The sequence below is a fragment of the Prosopis cineraria genome, unplaced genomic scaffold (assembly GCF_029017545.1).
Source record: "Prosopis cineraria cultivar Desert tree isolate PC_DT_omini unplaced genomic scaffold, ASM2901754v1 PC4, whole genome shotgun sequence".
Classification (NCBI taxonomy): Eukaryota; Viridiplantae; Streptophyta; class Magnoliopsida; order Fabales; family Fabaceae; genus Prosopis; species Prosopis cineraria.
The window spans coordinates 33,594,167-33,605,258 of record NW_026555335.1 but is presented as its reverse complement, the minus strand read 5'-3'; the positions used below and the strand labels follow the sequence as shown (position 1 = coordinate 33,605,258).

The window sequence follows — 11,092 nt, the reverse complement described above, 5'->3', positions numbered from 1 at the left end:
GATTTTGTCAACCTATATATAGCTACTTTGTTGATATATTAAAAAAAAAGAAAGAAAAGAAAAAAAATTATTTTTCTATTAACTTTCAACGTCTTCACGTATCATCCAAACATGTCTCTCTTTTTAATTTCCTTCACCTTCTTTATCCCCGATTCGCAGCTTTTCTTTTTCTCAGCGAAAGTATTTGAACTCTCTAACTTATTTATCTGGTTGGTTTTGCCGGTTTTTATTTTCAGTCAAATTCGCAAACCCAATCTGGAGAACAGAAGTCAAAGTCAAATAAATGAGACATAACAAAAACCAACAACCAGATAAAAAATTCTCACATGAACTCGGTACACTGTATCATCCATACTTTATCTAATAAAAATATTAATCCATAATACATTAGTCAAATAAAATTTTATGTGTAATTATTTTTAATGATAAATAAAATGTATATTTAACTTCTTATCTTTTTTCATTATCAATATATGGCAATATCAATTTATTTTTGTAAATTTCATCTATTTGACATGTCATGTTTTTATTGAATATAGGATATATGAATGACGTGGTGCACTAACTATGTACAAGAATTTCTCCACACATACAGACAATCCCTATATTTAATAAAATGTCTGATATTTATATTTAGAAACACACATAATAATAACTGTAATCAGACATTGCATCATAACATGCCTGTTACGTCGTAGTAAACTCTCCTTAGAAGCAACAAATAAAAAAACCAGAACAGAGAACTTTCCGTTTATTTCATTCATCATCTAATAACAGTAGTTTATAGCAGATCTATATAATATATTGAAATTCTAATTGTTGTCGTTTACTTGAGATGCTTGTAATGCTTTGAGTTTGGAATACCTGGCGAGTCCTCTTTTACGCATGTAAAGATGCTGTCGCATGAGATACCAATTCACAAGAGAATGAGGAACCATTCGCAAGAGAAGACATTGAATAGAATGTAAGAGGTAGGGCACATATAGACTCTCATGATAACCAAACCATCTGACACAACCTTTGCTGTAATCCTTGGCCGTTGGGATAAATAATGATGTCTTCAGTTTTACCATCTTTGTTGCTACCAACATCGGTACCTGTATTTATAAATATGACCCAACAACACTCACCAGTCACCACCATGGATCTCTTATAATAAACAAATTGTGATAAGCTGTGCTTTATCTAGTCATCAATTATTAGTAGTTTGATTTCTGTGGCCAATAAAATTAGTTGAACTACCTGTCTCTTCAATGTTCGAAATCTCAGCCATTCATTTTAACTAATGGTCAAAGCAATTTCATCTAATTCCGCCAAATGAAGGGTTGAGATATTGGATAGGCAGTAGAGAGGACAGAAAACAAATCTTGATTGGTCCCAAGAATGCTTGAATATATAACCTATAGATATAATAGCCTTACAAGTGGTGATGTGGGGTTTATAAGCTAAGTGTAAAAAACTTTCTCACTTACACTATAAAAAAATGACTTTCAGCGGCAACTTTTAGCAGTGACACTAAAAAGTTACCGTTGAAAGTATGAATTTCAGTGGCGACAAGATATAGTCATCGCTGATTGTTAGACTTTCAGCGGCAACATCAAAATCACACTTTCAGCGACGAATTTTATTGTCGTCGTTGAAAGTTGAAAATCAGCGGTGACTTTTTAGTGTCGCTGCTAATTGCCAGCAATTTTTAAAATATGTTATAATTTTTTTAAAAAAATTATGTTGCAAGTTCCAGCGGTGACATACAAGTCGCCGCTGAAAGTCGAGAATCAGCAATGATTTTTTAGTGTCGCCGCTGATTATCAGCTTTTTTAATTTTTTTTAAAATTATGTTGCAAGTTTTAGCGGTAACATACAAGTCGTCGCTAAAAGTTGACTTTTAGCTGTGATTTTTTAGTATTATTGTTGATTGTCAGCATTTTTTAATTTCTTTTAAAAAAATTATGTTGGAAGTTTCAGCGGCGACATACAAGTCGCCGCTGAAAGTACACTTTCAGCAGTGAATTTTTAGTGTCACCGTTGATTGTCAGCATTTTTTAATTTCTTTTAAAAAAATTATGTTGCAAGTTTCAGTGGCGACATACAAGTCGCTGCTGAAAGTCGACTTTCAACAATGACTTTTTAGTGTCGCCGTTGATTGTCAACATTTTAAAATTTTTTTAAAAAAATTATGTTGCAAGTTTCAGCGGTGAAATACAAGTTGTAACACCCTCAAATTTATAAACCGATTTTTCACAAATTATTAATTCAATAAATTATTTTTTTTCATTGAACCCTTATCATACCCTTATCATGGTAGAAAATTTTTTACCATGGTACATCTAAGACAATATACCACAAGTCTTAAAATATCTCATAAAGCAATTAGAACCATGAGGGACAGACAAGATCCTCATAGCATGATATTTAAATCAGGTCATGAATCAAGAGAGACAAACATAATCCTCTTGGTCATATAAATGCATTTAATAAAAAGGATTAGAGTTTACATGTTATCAAAATAAGAAATGTCTTAGGTTGGCACAAAATACATTGCATAATACAAAATGAGTCTGGTGCTTTTTCGGCCAGACTCGCTCTTGTAAAAATGTTAACCATGGAGAATGAGACTTAAAAGTTCCAGTAACCAAAAATTAATATATAATGATGCATGCGGTTATAACTAATCATGCGATTGCTAAGTAGGCACACAAAACATTTAATCGAACAATATTTTCAAATAAACCAAACAAGTATTTAATTTGCATGATTGCACCTTATATCCTCCTTTCGCATGCTCGGACGCCAAATCACCCAGCCAAAGGTGAGTTGGACCAAACGACACGCCACTCATTGGGTCCAATAAGGGCTTACCACGTGGTAATAATTAACTGAACAAAAATTCTCATTAACACCATACATTAAAATACCCTGACAAGTCATGCATCATTCAAATATCCAAACAGAAATATATCTGAACAATAATATCTCATCATGATAAACAAAAATAAATTTTTTAATCCACTTGGCAATAATTTCAAACAAATATATACAGTATTTATTTTCAATAATTTATAATTTTTTCAAACAATAAAACAACACATAACCATTCACAAACACACCCATCACAATACATTAATAATGGTTACCTTGTGTCTTGAATAACAAGTTCCCCTTCACAACTCCTTTTTCACCACTATCTTTGTCAATATAATCTATATAATTATTTCACAATACTATATATTAATTTTACATTAAAATTAATAAATAACTCTAAATTAAAGAGTTAGAAAGTTTTAGGCCTAAAATCCATATTAACACTAATTTAAGATTTATGCCTCATTTAACTTTTCAAATTCTTTTCTAAAATTCTCGTACCCTGATAAACTATTTTTAAGCCTCAAATCACTTCTAGTATCACAATTTCATCCATCTATATTCTAAAAATTCGTTCAAAAATAAATTAAAAATTTTAAAATTATCCTGAGGTCTCAAATCACCTTTCTATAACCTCAAAAATACTTATTCATACTTAAATAAATATTTAATAATTAAAGTTTTATCCCTACATCTCAGATTCAACATAAATTCAACCATATAGATCTAGATTTTAACTCAAAAATTTTTAAACATGAGTTTCAACCTCAAAAAAATATTCTATAATATTTATTATATTTCTAAGAGTTTTAACCTATATTTTTAATCCATCATATCATTAGATTAACTATCCTATAGAAAAATCCTAATCAGAATATTTACTCTATCCTAAAATAATCATATAACTAGAAAGCTAATATTATTTAGAAAATAACTATAAAATTAATTTTGTAATTAAATAAATTTTTAAATGCTAATCTAAACAGAAAAGTTAGAACATACCTGAAGAAAAAAGAAAATAATCCCTCCTTGCGAGAAAACGCCGAGCAATGTGAGAAGAAGAGAGAAAAATAATATAAAAATAGAATTGTGGGTCCCAAAGTTATATTAAAAAAAAATATAGGTCTGAATTTACTTATTCAAACTTTTGGGCCATTACTTGCAATTTTCACAAATTGCATCTTGGGCCCTTAGTTGCAATTTTCATAAATTGTATAAAAGTTTCTTCCTGCCTCCTCCCTGATGCGCATTGCTCCTTTATACACGAGGAGCATTTTTCTCTTCCCACATCTAACCGATGTGGGACTTCTACAGTTCCCCCCTTCTTTTTTTTACTTTTTTTCTTTTTTTTTAACTCACACACACAAATTTTTTTTATTTTAAATCTTAAAATTATATCTTAACAAAATATTACTTATATAATTTTAAACCTAAGTTTTTAATTCATAATTAAATGCCTAACCATATTATTATTTTAAAATAATATCAAATAATATAAATTCCTATTATTATCATCATTTTTTAATAAAACTTAAATTTCATAAATTTTTTTATTTAAAAATTAGGATGTTACACAAATCGTCGCTAAAAGTCGAGAATCAGCGGTGACTTTTTAGTGTCGCCGCTGATTATCAGCTTTTTTAATTTTTTTTTTTAAAATTATGTTGCAAATTTCAACGGTGACATATAAGTTGCTACTGAAAGTTGACTTTTAGTGGTGACTTTTTAGTGTTGCCGCTGATTGTCAACATTTTTTAATTTCTTTTAAAAAACTTATGTTATAAGTTTCAGCGGCAACATACAAGTCGCCGCTGAAAGTCGACTTTTAGAGGTGACTTTTTAGTGTCGCCGTTGATTGTCAGTATTTTTTTAATGTTTTCAAAATTAGATTAAAGCATTTTTCATAGGAAAAAATATATTTTTATTTTACCAATTTCATGATGTTCTTTTTATTTAAATTTCAATTTATTTTCATTTTCATTTATTTAACCAAGTTGTATGTATATATGCATAGATACACATACATATCTTGTAATATTACAAGTGGAGAGAAGTTTATATTAAGAGATAGGGAAGAGACCATTTAACTCAATGTCTACAAAATTAAAAGTCTTCTAATTTTATAGAAGTTAAAAAAAATCATGGTTAAATAAGCTCTTTTGATTTGCTTCACTTAATTACCTTTTTTTGTTCTTAAATTATTTTTTTAACAAGATTCAACTCTTGTTTTTCTTTTGCTTTTGGTTTTTCTTCTTTTGTCATATTTTTTTTTTACCCGTAATTTCTTGTGTCTTTTTCTATTTCAAAAAGAATTTGGATATTCTGTACAAATATCTCTTTCAAATTTTTCTCTTATCTAATTTATTCTATTTTCTATTTTTGAGATTTCTATTTATTCTTCAATTCTTTTATAATGTATTTCTTTATTTATACCTCTTCTACTTTTCTTTCAAGTTTACTATTCCTATTTGGCTATAGACTAAGACTCTTAAAACTTATCTTATTCTTCTTTTTTGACTTAGATCCTAATATTTTATCGAACCATCTCATATTTCTATTTCTACAAGTTTTATTTTCTATTGATATTATTCTTCCTAGGCTTAATAGGAACACCACTGCCTAACTTTCCTATTCTTTCACAGAATTTTTGAATATTATATTTCTTAAATATTCTCTGTTTGTTACTAAACTTACTTGGCAATATCATTTTTTATAGGTTATATGTGATATTATGTTCATGTATCTTTATTGATTTATTTCAAAAGGGGTGTTATCTATTTCATTTTCTATATTTTCTTCTGCTTTTATTTTACTAGTTATAACGAAGAACAATAAATTCTACTGTTTTAACATATGAGCAAATAATTAATATTATAAAACCTTTAGAAAAGATAATTTTAAAAAATATAAAATAGAACTAGTTTGTTATAAATGTGAAAGATTTGGCTATTTTTATAATTTTTTTTAAAAATTATGTTGCAAGTTTCAACGGTGACACTAAAAAGTCACTGCTGAAATTCAGCAGTGACTTTTTAGTGTCGCCACTGATTGTCATCATTTTTTAATTTCTTTTAAAAAAATTATGTTGCAAGTTTCAACAGCGACATACAAGACGCTGCTGAAAGTTAACTTTCAACGGCAACTTTTTAGTGTCGCCGCTAATTGTCAGCACTTTTTATTTCTTTTAAAAAAATTATGTTGCAAGTTTTAGCGGTGACGTTTTAGTGTCACCGCTAATTGTCAGCATTTTTTTATTTCTTTTAAAAAAATTATGTTGTAAGTGTCAGTGGCGACATACGAGTCACCGCTGAAAGTCAACTTTCAGAGGTGACTTTTTAGTGTCGCCATTGATTGTCAGTATTTTTTAATTTTTTTTAAAAAAATTATGTTGTAAGTTTCAGCGGCGAGCTGTGTTTTTATAATTTTTTTACTAATGTATAATTATTAGTATTTTTACTATTTATTCTTAGATATTTTTTATATTATAATATAAATATGAATATTAAAATAAATAATATAACAACCTCAAGAAGTAAAAAAATTAAAATAAATAATACAAATTATATTGTATCAATTATATTTATAGTTTACTTTAAACAAAATAAATAATATAATTTATAATTTTATAAATTGAAAGAATTAAATTGAAGTATTTAAGGTGATGACACGTGGCGTGTGGTGAGAGTGACACATGGAGAGTGACATGGGGCCACGTGGCGTGAGGTGAGGGGCGACACATGGAGAATGACATGGCGTCATGTGGTGGGAGCTGGGGCCCTATGTGGAAGGTGACATGGCACCATGTGGCGTGTGGTGAGAGCGACACATGGAGAGTAACATGGTGCCACGTGGCATGAGGTAAAGGCGACACGTGGAGGATGACATGGCGACACGTGGTGCGAGGTGGGGCCTTACGTGGAGGGTGACGTGAGGTGGGGCGCCACATAGACGGTGACGTGGTGCCATGTGTGTAAGTGAATCAATATTACTTTTCAGCGACAACTTTTTAATAGTTTCAATGGCAACAATTGTTACCACTGATATTTAACATTTAGTAGCGACAGAAATAGTCACCGCTGATGCGTGGTTTCTGCAGCGACAATTGTCGCCGCCGATTCTCAAGTTTCAGCAGCAACTTTTATTATCGTCACAGATTGAATCAGCAGCAAGAGCTCTCGCGGTGACATTGTGGCGACTTTTTGTCGCTGCTAAAAACTTTCAGCGGCGACTTTTTGAATTTTGGCGGCAACAGATTCTCAACTTTTAGCGGTGACTTTTTTTGTCACCGCAGATTGAATCAGTGACAGAAGCTCTTGTGGCGACATTGTGGCAACTTTTTGTTGCTGCTGAAAACTTTCAGCGGTGACTTTTTGACTTTGCTGAAAGTCAATTTTTTTGTAGTGTTACTAAGTTAGTCTGTTAGTATGGTTTTTTTTTTTTTGAGTTTGCTTTTGTCATATTGGTGTTTTTATTAAAATACTATTGTCATGAAAAGGACTACCTATTGAGTCTTCTGACTAACATAAATGTCGAGTAAAGTGTTATGCTAAGGAGCTAGGGGAACGTCGGCCCTTGATCATGTTGCATTGTAACAAACCTCATATTAAAAAATCTTACAAAATGGTGTGGTTTTTATAAGTGTAAGTGATTTTTTCATCTAATAAGTTAGTCTTTTAAAAATAGATTTTCTATTTGGGCTTCTTTCGTCATGGTAGTTTTATTAAAAAAAAAAACTTGTTGAGCTATTAAATTTTTTTAGCAAAACATTTTTTTTTTCACATTTACCCTTGATTTATTATTGAATGCTATTTATAGATCCCAAGTTTTAGGGAAAATTTTTTTACTGACTCAAAGAATGACATATATTTTGGATCAAAGCACCTCATTATTTAACTAACGGCCTTCTATTTGAGACTAATACAATATATTGATGATTAATAAATTAAGAAGGTTAAGAGTATGGGAGAACCTGGCATTGGACGTCAATTCCTTGTGATTTGTATTCTAAACCGATGCATTTTGAGAACATCCAAAAATATCTGTGAAAATTGGCAGTTATGAAACTATTAGGATATTATACAGAGAGCTTAAATTTTTTAAATGTGAAGTTATTTCATCTAATTTGTTGTTGATTTCATGTGCTTTTATGGAGTCTTTAAAATAATCCAACGTTAAGGTTGAGACCTTTGAATGTTTAAGAGTTGACTGATTTATAATATGTGTGTGTGTGTGTGTGTGTGTGTATAACCAACTTAATCATCACCTACAATTAATTAGGACAACAAGAAACAAAACAGAAAATTCTTAGACATAAAATCAACCGCCTAGCAACCGCGGCAAGAACTTTTAATTGAAAAAAATGGATTTTCATCTAAATTAAAATTAATTGTTTACGTTATATATATTGTTTTTATGATATAATTTTACATAAAAATGAAAAAAATAATGTAAAAATTAAAAAATTTAAAATCTAAAAATTTTATTTTATTTTTAAGTAAAAGAAACGAATAGCTTGAGATTATCATAAAACCTAAACCCGCATGTAACTGTTTATAGTGGGAAGTGTGGAACGATAAAATGGGAAAGGAAAAATTATTTTCATTAATGAATCTGACCATATACAGGATAAGATCAAACTAATAACCATATGCCTAAATAAATAAGTTAAGCTAACTAAGACTAGTTAAGTAAAACTAACTGCAGTTTAGTTAACAATGTCTGTTACTGAATCTGAAGAGCACCCAAAACTTGTGATACTTAGATACTTACAGGATTATGTTTCTAAAGACTTAATGTGGATGGTTTCTTATGCCTGAAATTTAATTTGTAATAATTAATGAAAGAGTTTGAATAAATTAAGATTAGGAATAGAACAACATACGCTTTTGTAGCAGCATAGAGAGCGCAGAGAGGATACTAAGGAACCATTGAACAAGAACCAGATCCAATGTTGACGATGGCTCTTTTTTCTTTCTGATCATTCCTTCAATCACAGCCTTCGTCACCCAAGTTGCTGCTTCCAAATTCACTTTAATAATTGCTTCAATGAACTCCAAATCATCTTCATTGAAGAACCTCGGATAAGGGTTTCCCATGCCTACGTTGTTCACCAACACACCCACATCTAAACCTTGTGTCGCTTCCTTCATCTTCTTCACTATTTCTTTTCCATTGGTACTCTGAAAATCTATCACTACAAGCTTCAGTTTCACCGATCCACCATGTGTGTCTCTAATCTCCTTTGATGTGGCTTCGAGCTTTTGAGGGTTTCGACCAACCAGAAGGATGTTGAGCCCTTTGGAAGCCAATTCCAAGGAAATGGCTTTCCCAATTCCATCGGTTGAACCGGTGACGATAGCCCATGAACCAGAGGCTTTGAGATTCTTGGGAGGCCTCAGAAACATAATCCACACGCATCTCACAAAGTAGATCAAAGCTTTAGAAAGAGTAATGAATCCTAAGGAGCACGTTGCAGCTTGGAAGATTTCTGGCCACTCCATTGTTATCAAGACATTCACTTCTTAAGGCATATGATATGATATGATATGATATATTGTATGTATCTATGCATGTTTAATTTGATTTATTGATTTGATATTACTACTCCCGTTTTATATTGGGGATTGATTAAATTGATAGAGTTACAATTATCTCATTTTTCTAATATTATTCTTGGTTAATTAACTAGAATAATAACTGTCTTACTCACCTCATCTGTTCCCTCTCTCCATCATATAATTATATATAATCCTTTCAGTCCGAATATAAGGCATTTATTATTATTTTTATAATTATACCCTTATTTTATTTATTGTTACTTTAAAAAAATAGTCCATTAAAATTTTAACTGTCATTGTTGAAAATTACAAATTAATTACCAGTGGTCCCTATATTGTGAACTGGAGATAGGACATGGTATAGTACCATAAAAAATTTTCAGAACTAGGTGGCTTATAAATATAGTCATGAAGTACTTTATTTGGAAGAATATTGCCACAAAGATCACTGACCTACTCCGACTTTCATGGCCATATACATACGAACTCACATTTATTACAATTTAGTTGAGAGTAGCGTTGTACCTACCTTCGCAGGCGTTAATTGTTCTTCCATCGTAGTCTTGTTATTAATTGAACATTTAAAGATAACAATCGCGTGATTGGACACATAGGTATCAAAGCTAAATTGGGCTATTCTCATAGGGTCACTTAGTTTCTTAAAATATTTGTTATAATAATTATTTGCTGCGGATGTTAAAAATTCTAACATTAATTGCTAAAAATGCTAATTAAAATTTAAATTTGATTGCAAATACCATCTGTTATGTCAAGTAGATTTAAGTTGAAGTGTATATTTTTTGTGTATTCGAGCATGTGTAATTTTGAATTAGTTAAATTCTAATTGTTGTAGACATTTACTAATTACTTGAGATTCTCAATCTATTGAGTCTGGAAATTAAATACTTGGCGAGTCTTCTTTTGAGCTTATAAAGTCGACTAATCGTGAGACACCAAATGAGGAGTGAATCAGAAAACCATTTGGATCAAAAATTACTGAAGAGAATGCATGAGATAGGGCACATATATGCTCTCATTGTAATCAGACCATCTGATGCAACCTTTGCTTTCATCCTCAGAGCTTGGAATCCACAATGACGTCTTCACTTTCGTCATCTTTGTTGATACAAAACAGTGGTACCTATAAATATAATTCCACGTACACTCACCACAAAAGATGTACATACATACATACGTTCTGACACTACACGTCAATTCCTTGTGCTTTGTATTCTTAACCAATTCATTTTGAGAGCATCCCAACGTACCTGTGAAAACAATGATGACTATTAGAAATAAAGAAATCCCACGTTCAGTAATTAGAAAATAGATTGAGAATGTTTATGATTTGAGATGTATCTAATTAAACAGCTTTAACTATTTGGATCATGAAATTGTCTATCTTTAAATACACTTAATATAAAAAATTTAACATCGTATTAAAATCATTTGATCTAGGAACACACCAAAAAAAAAAGGAAAAAAAATAAAGCAAACAAAGGAGTAACAAAAAGAAAAAAAAACAGCAAAAAGAAGACTATAAAGAAGAGAGAGAATGAAGATTATGGACTCAATTTCTCCTAGACTTAAAAAAAAAACCTAAAATATATCTAACCAAATGATTTAAATTATTTTAATGAAGTGGACAATCCTCAAACATATTTAATATAAAT

At 30.5% G+C, this 11,092-nt stretch overlaps 1 pseudogene; it reads right to left on the bottom strand.

Annotated features, from left to right (window-relative positions):
• Positions 1-680: 680 nt before the first annotated feature.
• On the bottom strand, positions 681-9,371 carry LOC129307656 (very-long-chain 3-oxoacyl-CoA reductase 1-like; annotated as a pseudogene).
• Positions 9,372-11,092: the final 1,721 nt, after the last annotated feature.